The following is a 26,912-nucleotide window of genomic DNA, read 5'->3' on the forward strand; positions in this document are numbered from 1 at the left end:
GCTTTCCCTATCTCCTCGGACTCCATGCACACTTTCCCACTACTGTCCTTAATTGGCCCTAATTTTACTCTAGTCATTCTATTATTCCTGATATACCTATAGAAAGCTTTAGGGTTTTCCTTGATCCTACCTGCCAATGACTTCTCATGTCCCCTCCTGGCTCTTCTTAGCTCTCTCTTTTGGTTAACTTGTAACTCTCAAGTGCCCTAACTGAGCCTTCACATCTCATTCTGATATAAGGCCTCTTCTTCCTCTTGACAAGTGATTCAACTTCTTTAGTAAACCACGGCTCCCTCACTCGACAACTTCCTATCATACCTATCAAGGAAATGCAGTATCTGTTCCTTGAATAAGTTCCACATTTCAATTGTGCCCATCCCTGCAGTTTCCTTCTCCATCCTATGCATCTTAAATCTTGCCAAATTGCATCATAATTGCCTTTCCCCCAGGAATAACTCTTGCCTTTTGTTATATACCTATCTCTTTCCATCGCTAAAGTATACATGACTGAAATGTGATCACTATCACCAAAGTGCTCCAAATCTAACACCTGGCCAGGTTCATTACCCAGTACCAAATCCAATGTGGCCGCGCCCCTTGTTGTTTTGTCTACATACTGTGTCAGGAACCATCCTGCACACATTGGACAAAAATTGACCTAAAGTACTCAAACTATAGTATCTCCAGTCAACATTTGGAAAGTTAAAGACCCCATAACAACTAACCTGTTACTCTTGGTTCTATCCAGAATCATCTTTGCCATCCTTTCCTCTAAATCCCTGGAACTATTTGGAGGCCTACAGAAAACTTCCAACAGGGTTACCTTTCCTGCTTCTAACCTCAGCCTATACTACCTCAGTAGATGAGTCCTCAAACTTCCTTCCTGCTACTGTAATACTGTCCTTGACTAACAATGCCACACCTCCCCCTCTTTTACCATTTTCTCTGTTCTCACTGAAACATCTAAACCCCAGAACCTGCAACAACCATTCCTGTCCCTGCTCTACCCATGTCTCTGAAATGGCCACAACATTGATGTCCCAGGTACCAATCCATGCTGCAAGTTCATCTACCTTATTCCAGATGCTCCTGGCTTTCAAGTAGACATACTTCAAACCACCTTCCTGTTTGCTGATGAACTCTTGCAACCTTGAAACCATGTATTTCTGACCTCACTACTCTCAACGTCCTGAACACTGGAACTATAATTTAGATTCCCACCTCCCTGCTGAATTAGTTTAAACCTTTCCAAAGAGCATTAGCAAATTCCACCCCCCACCCCCAGGATATTGGTATCCCTCTCCCACCCCAGATTGAGCCCCAATTTTCCAGGAATCCGAAACCCTCCCTCCTGCACCATCCCTGCAGCCACGTGTTCAACTCCTCTCTCCCTATTCCTCAACTCGCTAGCACATGGCACGGGCAACAAACCAGAGATAACAACTCTGCTTGTTCTAGAACTAAGCTTCCACCCTAGCTCCTCGAATTTCTGCTTTTAATGCGCATCCTTTTTCCTATCTATATCATTAGTACCTATGTGGACCACGACTTGGCGCTGCTCCCCCTCCCAAGGATCCAGAAAACACAATCCGAGACTGCTCCTCTCTCCCCTTTCCTTCTGAGCTACAGGGTCAGAGTCTATGCCAGAGACCTGTACACCATGGCTTACCCCTGGTAAGTTGTTCCCCCAACCCCCCCAATAGTATCCAAAACGGTATATTTGTTACTGAGGGGAAAGACCACACGCGATCCCTACACTGTCTGCCTATTTCCTTGCCGTCCCCTGACTGTAACCAATCTGCTTATGTTTTATATTTTTAAATTTTAATCAAGAGACAGATCCCAATAAAACACACAACCAAAAAGAACCCACTGTACTCACTATTAAAACAAGACAGCAAGGTTACACTTAAAAACTACGCACTTAACTGTTCCTGTGCAGTGAGCTCTCCAACACAAAGTCAACTGTGAATTTTGCTGTTTGTTAATTTTTCTTAGACACACCCTGATGTCCAGAAATACTTGAACTCAAACAGCAAAGGCAGTAGCTGTACAGATTTACTGCTGTGTCAGACAGCAATGTAGGTTTCTTTCTCTCTCTCTCTCCCTCAATGACCATGTGGTCACTGCCTTTGTCTCTCTTTCTCCTTTTTTCCCCAAAGTTCCAAAACAGTGCAATATCTTATAAAACAGTAATTACTGTTCCTGGAATTCAAGGAAATCAGCTCATACAACTAAAATACCTCAAAAAGGAGCAGTTGTTACAGCCACAATTTGTTCTTGTCCTCCATCCTGATGCATTGTAATCAGGCACCCCATCTGAACCTGCAATGCTGTTGCTGGGTGGGTTAGGTTAAAATTGAAACTAAAGTGTAATGCTCCAGTTCATTTGTTTTGAAACAGACATTTTTCTTTTTCTCGTGTCTTTTCCTCCAGTTATGAATTTATGTTGCTTTCTGGTATTAACAGATTAATCATTGAGAGTATGGCAGCTCATCCAAGTCTGACCTCCCAGATATGTCCTGCTAACATCCCTTTCAGCAGAACCACTAATTAGTGATCAGGAATGTCTGGAAATATTGGAAATTAATCTCTTGTACAGCTCTAAAATCTTTTATAGATTAGGTTTCACAATTCTGCACTCAGTACTCTACAAATTACCCAAAGTCTTTTAAGGTTTTAGTGCCACCTGCATTCTTATTTAAAGCTCCTGAACAGAAATCCTATTGTCCTATTTACAGCACTTTTCACCCACTTTTTTTAACAGTCTGTATCTGTATCCTTAGATCGCATTGATGCTGTAGTACACTGAAAATGTTACCACAAAGATTATATTTCTTTCCTCTGTAATTTTTCACAAAATATACTCTTCACACTAATCTTTATTGAAGTGCACTTGCCATATTTCCTTATTCAATCGAATTTTTCACCTCAACTTCACAATGTCCGTTTTGTAATATGGCATTATCAGAAAATTTTGATATTTTAGACATCATTGTTGAAATTATTTTTGTAAATGGAGCTAAATAAAGTATGACCTGGATAAAAGCAATTTGCTAATGATTCACAGCAGGTTTGGCAACTTCTGACAGAAACAGAGAACAGAATCTTCCCAGAAACTGAACGCATGCTTTGGTGTCATTGAGTGCAAAATGTCCTTGCTGCATTACAATAATAGCTGTCCTTGCACCCTGAGGTGCGGCACTCAAGAGCAGAAGCATTATGTGGGTGTGTGTATGTGTGTGAGAGAGAGAGAGTGAGTGAATGTGTCTGTGAGACTGTGTGTATGATTCTGTGTGCACATCTGTGTGTGTCTATATGTGTGACAGACTGCATGTGTGTCTGCGTGTGTGTGTCCAGGGTCCAACATAGAGGTCCTTTTGAGTAAGCGGTGAGCTGAAGTCACCAAATACCATGTGTACTTCCATGTCAAGAATTCTGAGTCTCTTGTTTGCTTGTCGCAGGTGATGCAATAGAAAGCTGCATATTAATGAGGTGAGCTGTGCAGCTAATGCTGTAAACAAGCAATGATCCTCCTAATAATAGGTAATTCACCACTGTCTCGAGAGAATCTCACTTTGCTGACTAGTACTTATTTAAAAGATGCAGTAAGTTATTCTTGACAATACAATAGGCTTTACTGGACTTCTGGTGTGATTCAGCCATGTTTTTCACCATAGACAACATTATTCCTGGCCAGCTCTATATAATCCTAGGTCTTTGTGAGGAAGGGGAACCTAGAGTAAGGTCAATGTCCCGTTGTGCTGAGCATCAATAGTTCAAGCTGTGCATTTATCCAGCAGACACTGACAGGGTTAGATCAAGCTCTCTATGGTAGCTGCCAATCTGTTCGCGTAGCTCACCAGAAGCAGTTCATAGGCAGCACGGTGCAAACATAAAACAGAAACTACTAGAGAAACTCAGCCAAACTGGCTACGACAGGGGAGGCAAAACAGAGCTAATGTTTCAAGTTCACTGACTCTTCTTCAGGACTAGAAACAACTAGAAAAATGTGGTATTTATGCTGAGGACAGAATGGAGGAGGGTAAAAACGAAGTGGCTGGGTGGAGACAGAGCCCAGAGATATTTAGAAAACAGGGCAGGCAAACAAAGGGATTGCTGATAGGAAGCCAAGGAAGGAGAGAGGCCAGATAAGTGGTAATGGGGACTTTGTATAGTTGAAAACAGTTGGCTGTTCTGAAAGCACGATATGAAGCCAGGACTTGGAGATATGGGGATAGGTAATGAACATGGAAGAGGGTGTTAACATTCTGAAATTGTTCAATCAACATTGAGTCCTGAAGGTTATGAGATACCTAAGAGATATTGTTCCTGCAGCTTGTGTTGAGCTTTGCTAGAGCAGTGCAGCAGGCCTGAGACAGAGACATTGGCGTGCTGAAGTGGCAGGCAACTAGAAGCTCGGGCTCATTTTTGCAGTTAGAATGAAGATATTCAGGAAAGCAGTCACTCAATTCCATCTCCCCAGTGTAGAGTAGATCACATTGTGAGCAGTCAATACAGTAGACTAGATTGAATAGAGTTAGGTAGATCACTGGTTTACCTGGAAGGTGAGTCTGGGTCTTGGTTAGTGAGGAAGGAAGAGGCAAATAAACAGTGTTGCTCCTGTTGCAATTGCATGAGAAGTTGCCGTGGGGACGTTGGGAGCAGAGGAGGAGTAGACCAAGTGTCCCAGAGGGAACGTGCCCTGCAGATTGCTGACAAGGAAGTGGAGGGAAACATGAGGTAACATCCCAATGGCTATAGTGGAAATAGTGGCTTGTGACTGAAAAACCTGCCCGTTGCACCTGTGTCTGGCTGTGCATTTCAATGAAATTCTGAATTACTGACACCATCATGTCTTACCTAAGGCTGAGCAGGTGCCCGGTCTGCAGCAGAACTCCAAGTGCCAGTTACATGGGCTATTTCTTACTTGACCAGAGACATGCCATGGGTTGTACCCACCAAGTTGCCAGTATTAGAGCAGGTGCAGCCTTGCTAGTGCATCTCCTCAGAAATCTACGGCTTCTTCCTCACTGAGGGGGTGTGTTAAGAATACATTTGGAGTGGTGGTACTGGGAGAACAGCACAGAAATGGACAATGATTCTAACTCGGTTTCTGGAGAAAGTAAAAAATCACGCAACACCAGGTTATAGTCCAACAGGTTTATTTGGAGGCACTGCTCCTTCATCAGGTGACAGTAGCACCAGCCAAGACCAGGGTTCTCTCTTTGTTCTATTATGGTCTGTCTTCTCCTGGAATGAGAGAAAGGGAGGGGATTGGAGATGGAAGTGTATGGCATAGCTGTAGGTACTGCGGAAGAGATGGTGAGATATCCTGACTGAGTTAGTAGACAGTGCAGAGGCTGTGAAGGGGTGATAGTTTATGGGGTGGGATTGGGTGGCTGACAGCAAATGAGGAATGATGCTGCAAGCAATACCGAGACTGGTAGACCATGAGCGTTGGTGGGAGTTAGGTGTAGTATGAGCAAGACAGTGAGTGTGAGGTTTCAGACAGAAAATGACAGCACTTATCCTCATGGAGCAGAGGCATTTTTTTGCAGCATTGCTGTGCATTCGTCTGGGCCATAAATACTGCACTGACCTGGGGGCAACCTGGCTGATGGCAGGTAATAACCGAAAGAACTGCAGAAGTCAGAAACATAAACAGAAGTTGCTCGAAAAGGTCAGCAGGTCTGGCAGCATCCATGAAGAGAAATCGGAGCTAACGTTTTGGGCCTGGTAACCTTTCCTCAGAACAGAACTGAACCCGAAACATTAAATCGGATTTCTCTTCACAGATGCTACCAAACCTGCTGACCTTTGCCAACAACTTCTGCTTTTGTTTCTGATGGCATCTGGTGTTGTGGTATCCTCTGCCAGTCCTGGATGAAAGGACTTCTCTCCTCTACATCACCCCATCCACAAAGACCTTCAGGACCCTGTCAGCAAACTGAGTGTCAATATCCTTCACTCCTACAGGTCTGGGGCAATCCCTACAGATGTGGAGGGCAGCTCTGAGTTAACAACACTTGACTGAGTGCATGACAGTGTTTTAAATATGGCATTAGTACCAGAAATCCCTGAAGGTCCTGGAAGGGGACGAGTACAGAGAGAGTATGACAAGCAGAGCACCAGGTAATAAAACAGGTTTGGGAAGAAAACATGAGCAATCTCACGAGGATTCACAGAGAGAAATTCTCTATGAAACCTCAGGTGATTTCCAGTAAAATTCATCCCAGAATGAATGTTTCAAGTCAAATATAAACCTTCCACGGAACAATGTAGAAGATTAAGGAAGGGTAGGAAGAGTCAATGGACTCTGTTTCTCTCTTCACTAATACTGTAAGACTGCTGAGTTTCTCCAGCATTTTGTCCTTTTCTTTCAGATTTCCAGTCATCCATAATACTTTGCTTTCATTGAAAGTACATCCCAACACAAATCTCCAAGGGCTCACCACCAAGTGCAATCACCTAATAGTTGCGCTCTGACATCCATTCTGTTAGCACTTATGCATTCATTTTGTCTTGAATACAATTTTAAATAGCAAACTAAAAACGCAGCAGAGTAGTTTTCCCAATGAGGCCCTGGGATAAGTTAATGGAATTAATTACTTGAAAAACCACATTTATATTAAAACGGTGAAGAGATAGACAATAAGTGCTTGCCAGTCAGGGACATCCAGGGACACCCATGACCCATAGGTGAGTGAATAGGAAAATGTTCTGATGTGTCTATTTAAACAGAGTTTTAAACAAAGTCTCACATCTTTTCAACTGCATTTATTTTGTTTCAATGTATGTATTTATAGAGAGAGAAAGAGATAGATAACAGAGTCATTCACAAAAGGGGTAGGATCCTATGGTGATTAGGAATGGAAGAAGAGACTTTTATATCATCAAGCTAGGTGAGATTTAGAAGAATGGTTGTGTGCTAGCCCATTACATCAATCTTCCTACTCTAGTTCAATATTTCAGCAGAACCATTTCCTGAATGATCTGCACAAGGCAATCTAGATAATTTACTGTTTGATATTTTTAAAATCTTTAAAAAAATTAATCATATCCATCATAAACTTGACTCAATTCTGCCTCTATTTAATAAATTCGTCAACTCAAGTATTTCAACAGAATGCAAACGTTTTAATGTAATTGCTTCAAAAGTGGTTAGAAAAAGGATTAATTTGAATAATGTCATTCAATTTAAAACATTATTTTTAGATACACACAATGCAGAACATTATCCTCATCAGATAAACAGGTCATGCACCAACATATTGCACATTGTATATGTTTCTCTCTTTCTGAAACCTGAGTGTTGTAAATGTATATAAGTGCTGCACTTAAATTTTTACCTTTTAACTGAGTGATATTTCATAACTCAACTAAGCTTTTCATGGAAGTGACGATGAAAATGAATTGACCTTTATTCAGTATATTGCCAGTCAGAACTTGGCTCCACTACATTGTCAATGTGGAATCACTATTGTATTTCAGGAAGATGTGTGGAGCTGCAAACTGGTAAAAACTCGGGAAAAGCTGCAATGAGAAACACGAGATGAGTTTGTTCCTTCCTGCATTGGACTCCTCCCACTCACTGACTCCTCCTTTCACCTCCTCAGCAATCCTCCTAATTGGTGACAGTTGAGAAATGGACGTCATTAATAATCAACATGAAAGAAACAAGTGGGTGATTTAAAAAAAAATTAATGTGTGATGGCACGCACATTGACAGATCGTGCCTCTATTTGAATTGATCTATTTGTTGTCATGAAAGCAGCGCTGCATTATGCTGAGTGATGTTTACATGGTAACTGATGTCTTTGTAACGCACAACCTGCCAGCACAAGTGAGGAACATTGCATGAAGCTGTCACACCCACTACCCAAGAAACAGTTTACAGTTAAGAGATGCAGATTCCTTCAAAAGTCAGGCATTGACAAACTGCTGTATATTTGCCTGAACACGCATAAATCATGTTGCAAGCATTGGAAGCTGAAATACGCCCCGTGGCTAGATAGGTCAGGTAGTGACATTGTTTACCAAGTCAAGATGTTGAAACTTTAACTCTTTGTAGTGGATGTTTCCCGGAGTGTTTTGTACGGATAGGGCACTATCAGAATGCACAGGGAAATGTTATTGCCTACTACCAGGAGGAGGTCTTTGTAGAGACGAAACATGAAGTGCCCCCAAAGACTGAAAACTAATGAGACCTGGCCAATTTTAACTGCTGCAACTCATCATTGCATAAATAAAATACTGAGGATGCTGAAAAACTGAAATAAAAACACTGAACACTTAAAATACCAAGGTAAAAACAATGACTGCAGATGCTGAAAATCAAATACTGGATTAGTGGTGCTGGAAGAGCACAGCAGTTCAGGCGGCAGCAGAGTGGCGCAGTGGGAGCGTGCTGGGCCCATAACCCAGAGATCGATGGATCGAAACCATCCTCTGCTATCGTTCACTGTCACCTTAAGCTGCTTTCTTCAGCAAACTGCCTTTGCATCTACTTGCTGATGTTCGTATCGATCCACTCCACTTAAAATACCAAGCAGATCAGACAGCAGTCACGGTAAAGAAGAGAGTTAATATTTCAGGTTATTGAGCCTTCACCAGAACTCATTGCAGCGGAAATGGCAGAGTTGCTCATCCTTTCAGCAACAGGTCACCCGCCTGCCATCACACCATTTCTACCAGGAAGCTGGGCTCCATTATTTAGGGAATGAATGCACCTCTTAAAAGGAGATTATACTCACTCAATTGTAAGAGGACGTTTGACCTCAGTGATAGCTCTGACTTTTCTCAGAGCTGGTTGCAAAAAGAGAAAAGGCTGCTCTCAGGTTTATGACGCCTCCCTGAAAGTATGCTTGCCAGAGTGTAGCCCAACCGAGGAGTCCTATGCCCATAACGTGGTAAAAGGATGGATGCATACAGGCGTCAGCAGGCAAAGCCTGCTTGAGAAGGTAGGAGAGATTAGTGTATGGAGCATCAAATATGCAAGAGATTCAATAAATATTGCTTGGGTAGGGGGAGAGGAAGTGACGTTGTTAGGATATGGGACTCCAGGAGTAAGTGTAGCCCCTCTCACAGTAATTTAGTTTAACCCAGCGATGTGAATGCCATGGAATTTGCTGCTTGCATGCCAATCTAGATTTCTATGTTTCTAATTAAGTTGACCCATATGAGTTAATTTCAACTCCAATATTAAAGGGACATTGGAAACATGAAAGCTGATTAATTCTGGAGTAAGGGAGCGGAATACAAGAAAATGATTAATGAAGAGAACGTGCTCTGAGGTTGTACTTTGCTTTAAGTGACATTTCCTGAGTCTTTAGTCAGGATATGGCAGTATCAGGATGCACAGGGAGATATTATTGCCTACTAACAAGAAGCAGAAGTATTTCAGAAGCTGTGTTTGGAGGTAAGAGAGGAGGCGAGAAGCAGGTGTATGCTACAACACTGAGATTCAATCTGAAAAGCAGGTTATTGACTAGAACAAAGGATGAAAGATGACTGCTGAGGCACATTCACCTACATTCTGAATTGTGTATCACCCAATAACCTCACGCTGCCTTCTGAACTCTTTCTCATTGCGTCAATCCTCACATCAATTTGGCTTACACCAATCCACATCTATCTATGCACTTCCTCCAAATTCTCATCAGTTCATCCATCAATGAGATTCACCCTCAGCTTTCTGCAACCTCAGCCTCAATAAATATGTTCAGCACCCACAGTTACACTCAGTCATAGATCTCTTACTGCTCTTCTTGGAGGAGGAGAGCCGGAAGCACAAGGGAGAGGCAGAGGACTGCAAAAGGGCCTTTAAATAATCAGTCAAAGCTACGGAGAAGAAAGTCAGTTTGTTGGAGAAGAGATCCCGATGCGGTCTCCTCTACATTGGGGAGACTGGGCGCCTCCTAGCAGAGCGCTTTAAGACCATCTCCGGGACACCCGCATCAATCAACCACACCGCCCCGTGGCCCAACATTTCAATTCCCCCTCCCACTCTGCCGAGGACATGGAGGTCCTGGGCCTCCTTCACCGCCGCTCCCTCACCACCAGACACCTGGAGGAAGAACGCCTCATCTTCCGCCTCGGAACACTTCAACCCCAGGGCATCAATGCAGACTTCAACAGCTTCTTCATTTCCCCTTCCCCCACCTCATCCTAATTTCAAACTTCCAGCTCAGCACTATCTCCTTGACTTGTCCGGACTTGTCCGACCTGCCTATCTCCTTTTCCACCTATCCACTCCACCCTCTCCTCCTTGACCTATCACCTTCATCTCCTCCCCCACTCACCCATTGTACTCTATGCTACTTTCTCCCCACCCCCACCCTCCTCTAGCTTATCTCTCCATGCTTCAGGCTCGCTGCCTTTATTCCTGATGAAGGGTTTTTGCCCGAAACGTCGATTTCGCTGCTCGTTGGATGCTGCCTGAACTGCTGTGCTCTTTCAGCACCACTAATCCAGTATTTGCTTTCCAGCATCTGCAGTCATTGTTTTTACCTGTTGGAGAAGAGAGTCATGGTATTCACACCTACTCATGTTGACTTCACATCAGCAATGAATGAACTATCATCTATGCATAATGATATGTGTAATGATCAGTTAAACCATTTGCAGTTCTGACAAAAGGTCACAGGACTCGAAACAGATGCTGCCAGACTTGCTGAATTTCTCTCGCACTTTCTGTTTTGGGCTCAGATTTCCAGCATTTACAGGTTTTAAAAATTATTTTTGGGAGTTGCTGCTGTTGCATACATTGCTGCCATTTTGCGTCACAGTTTTAGAAAGTTTAAGGTGGTGGATAAATACCGATAAAACAGACTCAACCAATTCATGCTATTATTAACTGTCCACAAGAACAGTCATTCTAATCCCACAGCCCTGTTCTTTTCCTTCAAGTCTTCATTCCCTATTCATTCAACCACTTGTACCTATATATTGACAAGAAATTGCTCCAATTTGAAGTGGACCAGCTCTACACAAATACACGCACATACAAGTTCATTTGGAATTAATGGGATCCTTTTACTACATATAAAATGGAAGGTCTCAGGAGACCTTTGAAATTAGCACAGACATTATCGTTAGATATTCATGAGAAACCAGCTTTGCAGTTACCACAAGGATAATGTTTCTAGTTCTAGTTTCTAGATCAAATCATAAGCATTATTAGAATATATCTGTATTTTTCCATTATCATTTTTTTCTGTTAACAGTTTAAAATGTTTATTTGCAAATTAAGGATTAAATATAAAACTAGAGAAGTGGTTACCAGTAAAGTTCCTGAATGGTTGGCTATTGTCTGAATAAATAATATAGCACTGTCATAAACAGCCTGTGGTGTGTGTATCATTTTTCTGCTTCTCAATTATATATGCATTGCATAGCTATTTACAATACAGTTGTGTTATGCCATCTTTTAATGTGGTGTGCATTAAGTTTCAACTGCTTTGTTGCTTGGATATTGGAGACACAACGCCTCATCATACATAGTCTCACTATACACATAACCACATACCTATGAAGTCAGACCAAGACGCAATTTATTTTCCTAATTGACAGGTCCTGATGGATCGCGCAGTCCTTCATAGTAGTTTGGGGATTTTGTTATCACAGTGTCCACGTTTGTGTGTTATCCACAGGCCAACCACTCCCCTGTCCCTGTGGCTAACAAGGATTTGATGCATATTTTAATTATCCCAATACTTCATTGTCCACCATCATTCTTGCCTGGAGATGGTAGAGCTGCAGAGCTTTTATGTAATCAGTTGGTTGTAGGACAGCTTAGTTTTGTCCACTGCCCAGTTGCTCAGCTCTTTAGTTGGCATTTCACTTTCAGGTGGGCCTGCTGGCATGTTCTCCTGCTGTCCTCACGAGTATTCTCTTGTCTCTTTGAAAACTAGTGATATTTATCTTTGTGCATGCAGGAGAAGACAGTCCACACTATTATATGTGCGACCAACAGGCGGAACGATACCATTTCTCTCTGTCTTGAACCCGTCCTGGAACCTGAAGGACAATATGAGAGCAGCTCCATTGCTGATGCTGAAGCAGGATTTCCCACCAAGACAGGATGAGTTCAGGGGCATCAGGATAAATCAGGCAAATATGAGGCTTTGTCCAAGTAGCCATAACTGAGCACATGGAGCTTGACACTATGGACAGTGGGAGTGTTGCATTGGTAAGCATTCACTTTACCTGCTTTCTGACAGAGATCAGGGTAAGGAGAAAGAGTAGGGGCTTGGAGAGACCCATGTCTACCTACCTGTCTCTGAGGAGGGCATTTGTCATGATCAGATCCCAGGCAAGATTGTCCAAGTGATTACTGTTCCAGACATGTATCTAAAAGTGGTAAGCTTTGGATTAAGAGGAATGAACAGTCTCCCTTGCTTTATTGACACACTTACCCCGCAATAACATCACCGCAAATGGTCACAACAAGGTGAATATGAAAAGGATCTGTCCCTAGGGAATGACTTTCTCCCAGACCAAACTAATTTATGTTTCAATAGGAAACAATTTCACCAGGCTTTCTTCATCTGATAGTAGAGTGAGATTATTAGTTTCTAAACACAACAAAAAATAATAACACAACATAAATATGCATGGATTAAGAATAAGAAGGGAGTTCAAAACAAAAGTTAAAAGATACACGGATTAGTCTCCATGGACCATTTGTGAAGTGCAGACTGAGAAATTTTGACAGTTGTAGACTCAACTTGAGGGTTCTTGGTTTTTGCAGGTTCTTTGAAATCCTTTTGCCCTGTTCCCTTTTAATGTGGTTGGTTGACAGAACTCAAAGTGCTATTTGGTTTGGCCTGTTTGATGTTTCTCTGACATGTTACAGGTGTGACATTGGTCCCACACAGAACTTTGATAGACACCACTGTAGCAGATGTCTTTTCAAAACACATTTTGGAATTAAAAGTTTAAAAATTTCTATAGTAGTTCAGGTTTCCAATCTATCATTATTACAGGAGAAAGGAGTCTCAGAGGTTACAGCATCACATAATTCCCTCAAAGGCGCAATAGTCTCAGTGGGTCATTGTACATAGGTCTGGGCAAACAATCTGATTAACACAACACAGACACACCCAGAAAGTTATTGGACAGACTATGCAAGATGAAGACAAGTTGCAAAGAGGTAAGTGTTACTAATAAACAGATGGAGGTCAATAACAGTCTGAAAACCATGGGAAACCAGGTCTATGCTGAACCTCAGGGAGGTGACTCTCTGGAGTCATCAGTAATATCAAATATTATGTGTTAGGTGAAAGATAAGGGAACATATTGCAGAGCTTCCAGAGGTCAGCACGTCAGCATAGTACTAAACTATATGGAGGGATCTGAGATCAAAGCACTGCTCCTTCCTAAATTACATAATTGTTTAAGGCAAAATGCTAAGTGAAGTCCGTATCACTTGATCCAGGCAAAAAATTGATGCCGACTGTACTTATTGGTAACATGGTCGATTGGTAATGAACATCCATCCAACATAAAGACATTTCAAGAACCAAAAGACCATGAGGAAGAAGGTCAATGTCTCAGCCCTAAAACAGCCTGAATAAAGAAATAAAATCCTAAAGCAGTTTACAAACCAATCTAGAAGACTTCACACATCCAACTCAATTTCAGAACAGTGGCATCAAATAAAGTCATCTGTATTGAAAGCTGGGTCCAAACCATTGGATTTGAGCGTTGTCATCACCAGGACAGAAATATATGACGTTCTGGAACATGAATGAGCTTCAGCTTTGCTGGAAGAACAAGCCAAGGTCACAAGAACGTGGCATTCCAACTGCTCAAGGCTGATATTCAAAACCAAATGCAGAACATAAACAACAAATGATGGGAAAAGAAAACTGAAAAATCAGCAATATGTTGACTGTGCAAAGCTTTTTGAAGCCACCTGCACTTATACACCAACATCAAGTGTACAAAATCCCTTTCTTCACAAGATGGTGACAGTGTTTCTCTTGTGAATCTACCGTGACAGTTAATATTCCAGACTATACCTTAGTGGCCTGGTGGAGAATCCATGGGTGGACCATCACGAATGGAGGATCTGTAACAAACAATCAAATGGATGAAAAACAACAAAGTCCTCAACTCTGATGGTATTCTAACTGAGCCCTTCTTAGTCGGTGGACCTTTCCTTCCATCAGAACTCTATGCACAATTCTGTAGATTTGGGAGAAGAAGGAACAGCCGCTTCCCCAAGTCCCACTTCAAGAAGGTAACAGCCATAACTAACTTCAAGAAAGATGAATCAGAAGTCTACTGCTCAGCTATTTTGAAGAAAATGACCTTTTCAGGATGGCCTGCAGTGGATCTGGGTCTGGATCTGGATGGAATGTTCTTTGGAGATACGGTGCAAACTCATTAGGCTAAATGGCCTCTTTCCACACTGTGGGCATTCTATGACCCTCTAACTGCTGACTAGACTGCATGTGGACCAAGCCATCTTGATTCATTATTACTTAAGCAATAATGTTGGTGTGTGGCTCTGAAACAGCCATCAGACAATTCACAATCACGTGCAAGGTACCTGCAGTTATTTTCGGAGATACTGGTTACAATTACTGTATACACAATTATTGGCCAAACTTTATAACCAGTAATAATTGTCAAATTGACTATTTGAAATCAGAAAGTAAAGTTAATAGTTTACTTAGATCCAAATTGATTTTATGAGAGCATGAGAACACAGAAATGCTGTTTCACCAATGCTAAGTTATTGCGTCTATAAGAGCAGCCATAAAATATTGCATTCTCAACTCTACAGTTACCATACAAATGTTCTCCTTGCTGTGCAATACAATGGTTTTATTGCACTGCCTCTAACATTTGGATCATTAACCCAGAAGAGTTCATTAAACGTATTGGAGTGTATATTAGTATTCATAAATGAGTAAATTTAAGTGAATAAACATATTTGTATAACAATTGTGCATCTTCAATACTAAGTATCAACATAAGACCATAGAAATAGGCAATTTAATCCATTGACACTGCTCAATCTGATCATGGTGATTTGATAATTCTCAACTCCAATTTTTCATACCCTACCTTCATAATTCTTGATTCCCTTAATTAGAAATCTGTCACTCCTAACCTTGAATATATTTAATGACTCAGTCTTGACAACCCAGTGCTGTGAAGAATTCCATAGATTCACCACCCTCTGACACAACAAAAATTCCTCCTTATCTCAGAATTAAATGGGTGACTCGGTATTATACCCTCTGTTCCTGCACTTTTCCACAAGAAGAAACAACCTCTGCACATCTACCCTGTTGAATCCCCAAGGAGCTTTATGTTTCAGCAAAGCCCCTGTCTCATTATCCTACACTCCAATGAGTACAAGCCCAACCTACTCAAACTCTACTCATAAGAAAATCAGTCCACCCCTGGGATCAACCTAGTGAACTTTCTCTGGACTGCCTCTAATCCCAGTATATCTTTCCTTTGATAAAGCGATCAAAAGTATTCCAACTGTAGTCTGATCATTGCCTCCTATAATATTAGCAAAACCATCTCCCATATTTTTATATTCCATTCTGTTTGAAATAAAGGCCTTCATTCCATTTGCCTTCTCTATTACTTGGAAACTACATATTTGCGACTCATGCACACAGATTCCCAAATCATCCTGTGCTGGAACTTTCCCCATTTCAATAATCTTCAGCTGCTCAGTTCTTCCTGCCAAAATACATAACCTCACATTTTCCCACATCTGTCAAGTTTTTGACCACTTGCTTGAACTCACTACACCTTTCTATAGACACTTTAAGTCATCCTCACTACTTGTATCCCACCTATTTTTGTGTCATCTGAAAATTTTGCTGTATTACAGTCCCTTTCATCATCCAAGATATTAATATACATTGTAAATTATTATGGCCCCAGAACTGACAAACCACACTGTTTATAACTTATGTGTGTTATAGAGGTATGGAAATGTATAGTATACAAACAGGTCCCTCAGTCCAACTTATCCATGCCGACAGATATCCCAACCCAATCTAGTCCCACCTGCCAACACCCAGCCCATATCCCTCCAAACAATTTGTATTCATATATCCATCCAGATGCCTTTTAAATGTTGCAATTGTACTAGTCTGCACCACTTCCTCTGGCAGCTATTTCTATATACGGACCATCCTCTGTGTGAAAATATTGCCCCTTAGGTCTCTTTTGGATCTTTCCCATCTCACCCTAAACCTATGCCCTCTAGTTCTAAACTCCCCCACCCCAGGGAAAAGACTTTGTCTATTTATCCTATCCATGTCCCCATAATTGCATAAACCTCTATAAAGATAAAGTGAGGACTGCAGATGCTGGAGTACCAGAGTTGAAAAATGTGGTGCTGGAAAAACACAGCAGGCCAGGCAGCATCTGAGGAGCTTAAACCTCTATAAGGTCACCCCTCAACCTCCGACTCTCCAGGGAAAACAGCCCTAGCTTATTCAACCTTTCTCTGTAGCTCAAATTTTCCAACCCTGGCAACATCATCCTTGTAAATCTTTTCTGAACCCTTTCAAGTTTCACAACATCTTTCCAATAGGAAGGAGAACAGAATTGCACGCAATATTCCAACAGTGGCCTAACCAATGTCCTGTACAGCTGCAACATGACCTCCCAATTCCTGTACACAATACTCTGACCAATAAAGGAAAGCATACCAAACGCCTTCTTCACTATCCTATCTACTTGCGACTCCACTTTCAAGGAGCTATGAACCTGCACTCCAAGGTCTCTTTGTTCAGCAACACTCCCTAGGACCTTATAATTAAGTGTATAAGTCCTGCTAAGATTTGCTTTCCCAAAATGCAACACCTCACATTTATCTAAATTAAACTCCATCTGCCACTCCTCAGCCCATTGACTCATCTGATCAAGATCCCATTGTAATCTGAGGTAATCTTCTTCTCTGTCCACTACACCTCCAATTTTGGTGTCATCTGCAAACTTACTAACTACACCTTTTCTGCTCACATCCAAATCATTTATATAATTGATGAAAAGTAGAGGACCCTGCACCGATCCTTGTGTAACTCTACTAGTGACAGGCCTCCAGTCTGAAAAACAGCCCTTCACCACCACCCTCTGTCTTCTATCTTTGAGCAAGTTCTGTATCCAAATGGCTAGTTCTCCATGTATTCCATGAGATCTAACCTTGCTAACCAGTTATCTTACCTTCTGCAACATAATGACATACTGTGTCAAAGATGATTCTGACCATTTATCAGTATTGATTAAAGTTAATTAGCAAAGATGAAAATTTCAAAAATGTTTGCCTCTAAAACTGGAAGAAAGTTCTTCAGATAATTTTTCACAGATTATAACAGGTATTTCACTGAGTAGCTTTTTGATCCCCCTTAACTTTACATGCAAAAGAAAATTAGCAGTAAGGAAGAAGAACTTTTAAGGGATAGTTTTCCAATGAGAATTTGATGGTCTTTAACTGTTAAAATAAACAAAAATTAAAATGAGTATTAAAACATGGAAATGAATAACTGCTGCAACTCATCAAGCTACCAAATGAAGCTTGCATGCATTCTATACCAGAGAGAGCAATAGTGGTGTATATAACGAGCAGTAGAAATACTTAGTAGCTGTGGGTGAGAAGTAAAGTTAATATTTCAAATTGCTAACCTTTGTCAGAACTAAAGCAGGAATTATAAATGCAGCATAAAGTGTGCAGAGAACCAACTTAATGCATGAATTTCTATTCCTGGAAGAAAGGTATTTTTCCTAAAAGAAACACAAAGCAATGAAACAAAATAAAGAACTGTAGGTGGTGGAGATCTGAACCAAAAACAGAAATTGCTGGCAGTAGGTCTAGCAGCATCTGTGGGGAGAGAGCAGAGTTAATGTTTCAAGTCCAGTCACTCTTCATCAGCAGAATGTTTCTGTGAAGCCCATAGGAACAGGATTGTTCCCCAAACTCCACAGTTTGCCAATTCCCAGTCTCCCTGTGCCTTAGCCAGGCCTCCCTGCCCCCTTCAGGGACTTAACCTGAGTTCTGATTAAAAAGTCACCGAACTCAAAAAGTTCACTTTGCTTTCTCCCCACAGATGCTGCCAAACCTGCTGAACTTTTCCAGCAATTTCTGTTTTTATTTCAACTAAAAGTTGCTGCATAAGTATACATTTTTATGTTCAGAGCTTTTGTTACAAACCTTCCAACACAAGCATCACTTCAATCTCCTGAGACTTTCAAGTTGATATCAATAAATTTGTTTTGATATATTGTGTTCTTTCCTCCCCTCCACTCTTTCCCCATTTCTGTACTTAATTAAATCCTTATTACATTTCTAATCTTTTCCACTTCTTGCCAATCTAAATTGTAAACTCTGTTTCCCCTCCGCAGTGCTGCCCAACTTACTGAAAAGTCCAAGTACTTTCTGCCTTCACTCTTGTCTTGGTTTCTATCTTAAGAAGCTGGCAAGTGAGGTAACGATGAGTGGGTCATGTGTTAGACCTGCCCTGTCTGTTGCAGTCTGAGCGATAGCTATTATTTTAGGCAGAATGTTTCTGTGAAGCTGATACAAGCAGGATTGTCCCATAGATTACATAGTTTTGCCAATCCCTGCCTCCCAGTGCCTTATCCAGCCCCCTCCAACACCCACACTGCGACTTAACGTCAGGACACTCCTGATGAAGTATCCAGGCATTCATCATCTTCAAAAAGCCTGTGGAGACATTGGCAGTATGTGTAAAAGATGTCACTGAGGTGTGAAGTTGAGGACTTCCTGTTGGGAGAATGGGATATAATTTAGCATTAATATGAAAGATTATTAAAGGCAGGCTCCAGTGACACCTCGGAGCTTAGTTGGAAATGGCTGACAGCGGACGTAACTGGAATGTGTTAAATATGTCACAATGGAGTGAAATTTAAGGAGCTTATGTGAAATGAACAATATTGAGTACACAGTTTGATTGTTTCTGCCTTGTTGTTTACTTTGAGATCTTCAGCTTCTGTTGATTATCTACATTTATAGCGATAAGTTCCAGAATCAAACTTGCTGATCTTTTTCTCAATCTTATCTAATTCATCATGGTACCTTTGAAGTAGCATATTTGAATACACGTTTTAAGTTGTGTGCTGGCAAAAAAAAAATTGTATTTTCGTATTTTCAGATGGGAAGCACATTGGAGACCCTGAATTTATCAATTAGTCTCACATTAAATTGATCCTGACTAGTGATTCACCTGCTTGATCATTATTTTGAGAATGAAGCTGCATAGGTCTGTGAGTTTTACAGCTGTAAAACTGAGCAAATGTAGCATTATAGAATGAATATTTACAGCAAATTCATAGTCTTGATTTCATCCTCATCAGTCTATTTGTTGCAAATACCTGTATCGATGACAATATTGATTGGAGTGACACCATCTTAACATTGGGAACACTATCATATTCTGTGGTATCAATCCTCTGTAAAATGGAATAGATTCAGAACAGACATATCAATTCAGAATTGGGTACTAATGAGGTGCTGGGAGTAATCAACAGCAACAGGATTATAGCTGATAATGTGTTGCTGGAAAAGCATAGCAGGTCAGGCAGCACCAAGGAGCAGGAGAATCGATGTTTTGGGCATGAGCCCTTCTTCAGAAATGAGGAAAGTGTGTCCAGCAGGCTAAAATAAAAGGTAGGAAGGAGGGACTTGGGGGAGGGGCGTTGGGAATGCGATAGGTGGAAGGAGGTTAAGGTGAGGGTGATAGGCCGGAATGGGAGTGGGGCAGAGAGGTCAGGAAGAAGATTGCAGGTTAGGAAGGTGGTGCTGAGTTCGAGGGTTGGGATTGAGATAAGGTGGGGGGAGGGAAAATGAGGAAACTGGAGAAATCTGAGTTCATCCCTTGTGGTTGGTGTGTTCCTAGGCAGAAGATGAGCCTATCTTCCTCCAGCTGTCGTGTTGCTATGGTCTGGCGATGGAGGAGTCCAAGGACCTGCATGTCCTTGGTGGAGTGGGAGGGAGAGTTGAAGTGTTGAGCCACGGGGCGGTTGGGTTGGTTGGTCCGGGTGTCCCAGAGGTGTTCTCTGAAATGTTCCGCAAGTGGGCGGCCTGTCTCCCCAATATAGAGGAGGCCACATCGGCTGCAGCGGATGCAGTAAATGATATGTGTGGAGGTGCAGGTGAATCTGTGGCAGATATGAAAGGATCCCTTGGGGCCTTGGAGGGAAGTAAGGGGGGGACGTGTGGGCGCAAGTTTTGCATTTCTTTCGGTTGCAGGGGAAGGTGCCGGGAGTGGAGGTTGGGTTGGTGGGGGGTGTGGACCTGACAAGGGAGTCACGGAAGGAGTGGTCTTTTCGGAACGCTGATAGGGGAGGGGAGGGAAATATATCCCTGGTGGTGGGGTCCGTTTGGAGGTGGCGGAAATGACGGCGGATGATACGATGTATATGGAGGTTGGTGGAGTGGTAGGGGAGGACCAGTGGGGTTCTGTCCTGGTGGCAATTGGAGGGGCAGGGTTCAAGGGGGGAGGAGCGGGAAGTGGAGAGATGTAGTGGAGAGCATCGTCGATCACGTCTGGGGGAAGATTGTGGTCTTTGAAGAAGGAGGCCATCTGGATGGTACAGTTTTGGAACTGGTCTTCCTGGGAGGAGATACGGCGGAAACAAAGGAATTGGGAATATGGGATGGCGTTTTTACAGGGGGCAAGGTGGGAGGAGGTGTAGTCTAGGTAGCTGTGGGAGTCGGTCGGTTTATAGTAAATGTCCGTGTTGATTCGGTCGCCCGAGGTAGAAATGGAGAGATCTAGGAAGGGGAGGGAGGAGTCTGAGACGGTCCAGGTAAATTTGAGGTCGGGGTGGAAGGTGTTGGTAAAGTGGATGAACTGTTCAACCTCCTCGTGGGAACACGAGGCAGCGCCGATACAGTCATCGATGTAGCGGAGGAAAAGGTAGGGGGTGGTGCCAGTGTAGCTGCAGAAGATGGACTGTTCCACATATCCTACGAAGAGGCAGGCATAGCTGGGGCCCATGCGGGTGCCCATGGCTACTCCTTTGGTTTGGAGGAAGTGGGAGGATTGGAAAGAGAAGTTGTTCAGGGTGAGGACCAGTTCAGTCAGTCGAAGGAAGGTGTCAGTGGAAGGGTACAGGTTGGTACAGCAGGAAAGGAAGAAGCGGAGGACTTTGAATCCTTCGTGATGGGGGATGGAGGTGTACAGGGACTGGATGTCCATGGTGAAGATAAGGCGTTGGGGACCAGGGAAGCAAAAATCATGGAGGAGGTGGAGAGCGTGGGTGGTGTCCCGAACGTAGGTGGGGAGTTCTTGGATTAAGGGGGACAGGACCGTGTTGAGGTATGCAGAGATGAGTTCGGTGGGGCAGGAGCATGCTGAGACAATGGGTCGGCCGGGGCAGTCAGGTTTGTGGATTTTGGGCAGGAGGTAGAAATGGGCGGTGCGGGGTTGTGGGACTATGAGGTTGGAGGCGGTGGATGGGAGATCCCCTGAGGTGATGAGGTTATGGATGGTGATGGACTGTTCCACATATCCTACGAAGAGATGGACTGTTCCACATATCCTATTCCGCAGCTACACTGGCACCAACCCCCACCTTTTCCTCCGCTACATCGATGACTGTATCGGCGCTGCCTTGTGCTCCCACGAGGAGGTTGAACAGTTCATCCACTTTACCAACACCTTCCACCCCGACCTCAAATTTACCTGGATCATCTCAGTCTCCTCCCTCCCCTTCCAAGACCTCTCCATTTCTATCTCGGGCGACCGAATCAACACGGACATTTACTATAAACCGACCGACTCCCACAGCTACCTAGACTACACCTCCTCCCACCCTGCCCCCTGTAAAAACGCCATCCCATATTCCCAATTTCTTCGTCTCTGCCGCATCTGCTCCCAGGAGGACCAGTTCCAATACCGTACAACCCAGATGGCCTTCTTCTTCAAAGACCGCAATTTCCCCCCAGACGTGATCCATGATGCCCTCCACCGCATCTCCTCCACTTCCCACTCCTCCACCCTTGAGCCCCGCCCCTCCAATCGCCACCTGAACAGAACCCCACTGGTCCTCCCCTACCACTCCACCAACCTCCATATACATCGTATAATCCATCGTCATTTCCGCCACCTCCAAACGGACCCCACCACCAGGGATATATTTCCCTCCCCTTCCCTATCAGCCTTCCGAAAAGACCACTCCTTCCGTGACTCCCTTGTCAGGTCCACACCCCCCACCAACCCAACCTCCACTCCCGGCACCTTCCCCTGCAACCGAAAGAAATGCAAAACTTGTGCCCACACCTCCCCCCTTACTTCCCTCCAAGGCCCCAAGGGATCCTTCCATATCCACCACAAACTCACCTGCACCTCCACACACATCATTTACTGCATCCGCTGCACCCGATGTAGCCTCCTCTATATTGGGGAGACAGGCCGCCTATTGCGGAACGTTTCAGAGAACACCTCTGGGACACCCAGACCAACCAACCCAACCCCCCCCATGGCTCAACACTTCAACTCCCCCTCCCATTCCACCAAGGACATGCAGGTCCTTGGACTCCTCCATCGCCAGACCATAGCAACACAACGGCTGGAGAAAGAGCACCTCATCTTCTGCCTAGGAACCCTCCAACCACAAGGGATGAACTCAGATTTCTCCAGTTTCCTCATTTCCCCTCCCCCCACCTGATCTCAGTCCCAACCCTCGAACTCAGCACCACCTTCCTAACCTGCAATCTTCTTCCTGACCTCTCCGCCCCACTCCCACTCCGGCCTATCACCCTCACCTTCACCTCCTTCCACCTATCGCATTCCCAACGCCCCTCCCCCAAGTCCCTCCTTCCTACCTTTTATCTTAGCCTGCTGGACACACTTTCCTCATTCCTGAAGAAGAGCTCATGCCCGAAACATTGATTCTCCTGCTCCTTGGTGCTGCCTGACCTGCTGCGCTTTTCCAGCAACACATTTTCAGCTCTGATCTCCAGCATCTGCAGTCCTCACTTTCTCCAGCAACAGAATTATATTCAGCCATAATTTGTAACCTTATGGTCTTGCATATCCCCTACTCTATCATTGCATTCAGGAAGGGGGACCAAGCTTGGTTCAATGAAGAGTGCAGGGGGACTTGCAGGAGAAGCAGCAGGCATGACTAAAAATGAGGCGATGATCTGGTGAAGCTACAACACAGGACAACTTGCTTCCAGACAGTGAAAAAAAACATTCAATAGATAGAGCTACGTAATCCCACAACCAATGAATCAGATTGAATCTCTATACTCCCTCTAAATTCAGTTGTGAATAGTGTTGGACAATTAAATAACTCATGGGAGGAGGAGGTTCCACAAATAATCCCATTCTCAATGGTGGGAGAGGCCATTACATTCATGTAAAAGACACAGTTCAGGCATTTGCAACAATCTTCAGCAAATGGATGATCCATCTCTGCTCCTCCGGAGGTGCCAATGGTCTGCCAATACTATTCATTCCAAGGAATATTCCCTCAGATCCAGGCCACTAAGGAGCCAGGGTACAACTGAAATCCCAAAGGAAAACAAGAATTGGGAGATGATTGAGCACCATTACTTCAATATTTTATTAAACAGCTCAATAGATGGAGTTTTAACATTTAGATGCTCGATTTATCCATGATCCCTTAGGTACTCTTAAATTTCTGATACGTACTGCTGTGTAATGTACTCTATCAGCTGAGGTAGAGGTAGATAAGATGGACCTTGCTGGATAATAGCTTGAAATTATCTTAATGGGCATCTTCTGGCTGTCTAATGCAGCCAGCTGGAGGTATTCGTGAAACTGGCAGAAGGGCTGAGGAGCCATTGCATCCATTATGGCCTGTTGCATCTGGCTCTTCATGAATGTCACTAATTTCTCCATCAGAGAGAAAGCCATGCTGACAGTTTTGGAAGCTAGTTCAACACCACAACTGTCTTACTATAACTACAATATATATTTTTACCAAAAAATATCTTTGTAAACAAAATAAAACGTATGAATAATAAACATTTTCTTTTTATGTTTAATATAAATCTTGAAACAAATATTAACATATTTGTTTCCCCAGATTACAGAGGAGAAAGTGCTGGATGTCTTGAAACGGGTTAAGTTGGATAAATCCCCAGAACCTGATCAGGTGTACTTGAGAACTCTATGGGAAGCTAGAGAAGTGATTGCTGGGCCTCTTGCTGAGATATTTGTATCATCGATAGTCACAGGTGAGGTGCCAGAAGACTGGAGGTTGGCAAATGTAGTGCCACTGTATAAGAAGGGCGGTAAGGACAAGCCAAGGAACTATAGACTGGTGAGCCTGACCTTGGTGGTGGGCAAGTTGATGGAGGAAATCCTGAGAGACAGGAAGTATATGTATTTGGAAAGACATGGACTGATTAGGGACAGTCAACATGGCTTTGTGCATGGGAAATCATGTTTCACAAACTTGTTTGAGTTTTTTTGAAGAAGTAACAAATAGGATTGATGAGGGCAGAGCAGTAGATATGATCTATATGGACTTCAGTAAGGCGTTCGACAAGGTTCCCCATGGGAGACTTAGCAAGGTTAGATCTCATGGAATCAAGGGAGAACTAGCCATTTGGATACAGACCTGGCTCAAAGGTAGAAGACAGAGGGTGGTGGTGGAGGGTTGTTTTTCAGACTGGAGGCCTGTGACCAGTGGAGTGCCACAAGGATCGGTGCTGGGTCCTCTACCTTTTGTCTTTTACATAAATGATTTGAATGCAAGCATAAGAGGTACAGTTAGTAGGATTGCAGATAACACCAAAATTGGAGGTGTAGTGGACAGCGAAGAGGGTTACCTCAGATTACAATGGGATCTTGACCAGATGGGCCAATGGGCTGAGAAGTGGCAGATGGAGTTTAATTCAGATAAATGTGAGGTGCTGCATTTTGGGAAAGCAAATCTTAGCAGGACTTATACACTTAATGGTAAGGTCCGAGGGAGCGTTGCTGAACAGAGACCTTGGAGTGCAGGTTCATAGCTCCTTGAAAGTGGAATCGCAGGTAGATAGGATAGTGAAGAAGTCGTTTGGTATGCTTTCCTTTATTGGTCAGAGTATTGTGTACAGGAGTTGGGAGGTAATGTTGCAGCTGTACAGGACATTGGTTAGGCCACTGTTGGAATATTGTGTGCAATTCTGGTCTCTTTCCTATCGGAAAGATGTTGTGAAACTTGCAAGGGTTCAGAAAAGATTTACAAGGATGTTGCCAGGGTTGGAGGATTTGGGCTGAACAGGCTAGGGCTGTTTTCCCTGGAGCGTCGAAGGCTGAGGGGTACCTTATAGAGGTTTACAAAATTATGAGGGGCATGGATAGGATAAATAGACAAAGTCTTTTCCCTGGGGTCGGGGAGTCCAGAACTAGAGGGCATAGGTTTAGAGTGAGAGGGGAAAGATATAAAAGAAACCTTAGGGGCAACTTTTCACACAGAGGGTGGTACGTGTATGGAATTAGCTGCCAGAGGAAGTGGGCGAGGCTGGTACAATTGCAACATTTAAGAAGCATTTGGATAGGTATATGAATAGGAAGGGTTTGGAGGGATATGGGCCGGGTGCTGACAGGCGCGACTAGATTGGGTTGGGATATCTGGTTGGCATGGACGGGTTGGACCGAAGGGTCTGTTTCCATGCTGTACATCTCTATGACTCTATTACTGTACTGGTTTACGATATAAATGTTAATGAACAATAATAACCATCTTTTATAGTAATAGCTGACACAAATATAGTGGAGGACCTAGAGAGTGCATGATTCACTGAGTCAAAACAGCCCATTTTCATTTTAATATTAAGACTGAATTTCTAATGCCACATATCTTAAAAGGACATGATTGCAAACTGTAACTGTCATATCAGGAGAATAACCATATACCTCAGGGCAATTTAACCTCTTAAAATGATCAAACAGGTTGTCATGCTATACAATACTCTGATATTTATAATTGTTCATTTCAAACATTATTAGAGAAGAAAGATTTATTCTCAAATCATAGAGAGCAATGTAATGAGTAACTGAATAATCTCTTCGCAAAAATAAGGATGAAATGAAACTGAATAATTGGTCGTGCTTCCTTTACAACAGTATAAATCCAGTCTAAATGGAATAGCAGGGAGATAAAGTATAGCAAAGCATTCCAAATTAATCAACTGATATTTTGAGAAGTAAACACATGATTATACTGATAATAATGTTGTTGTATACTGTAACCCTATATTCGGTAGCCTTGTTACGTAAGACAGCTTCTGTGTATTGTGTAAGTGCTTCACTGTGCATTACTAATTCATTATTTAAAAGGATATGCTGCTCCTAAAATGTCTTAACAGTTTGATGTGAAACTTGAATGTAGGAATCAGAACATATTAGGAAGAACTTTTGCAACCTTCACCTTTGCTCGGTGAAGTATAGCAGGATAGGGACTGTTTATGTTCTCAAAAGCAATGTTAAGCAAATAAAAACTCATACATGAAAAATATGATCTGGTATAGATTATTTTTGAATTTTAACAGCTGACTTTCTAACAAAAGAGGATAAGGAATTTTCTTTTTGCTATTTTATCCTGCAACACTGAAGCACAAACATGAATGATAAAAATCCACAAAATTAATTTCAATAATGGCTTAACAATTTGTTCAAACATTTTGATATATAAGAAAGGAGGTAGAAAGGTAACACCCGAAAAGTCAACTTCTCCACCTCCTGATGCTGCCTGGTTTGCTGTGTTCTTCCAGCCTCCTGCCTGTCTGTGAGGGAACTGTATTAAGTAGTTTGTTGATAACTTGAGATTCTGTTTTACAGAGTTCGCAACGCTACATTCTAGCTGCATTAATGTCTTTATTACTGTCCAGTAACACAAACATTACATGAAAGACAACAATACCTTATGAGGATTTCAAATCA

This window comes from Chiloscyllium punctatum, chromosome 9 (genome assembly GCF_047496795.1).
Source record: "Chiloscyllium punctatum isolate Juve2018m chromosome 9, sChiPun1.3, whole genome shotgun sequence".
NCBI classification, from domain to species: Eukaryota; Metazoa; Chordata; class Chondrichthyes; order Orectolobiformes; family Hemiscylliidae; genus Chiloscyllium; species Chiloscyllium punctatum.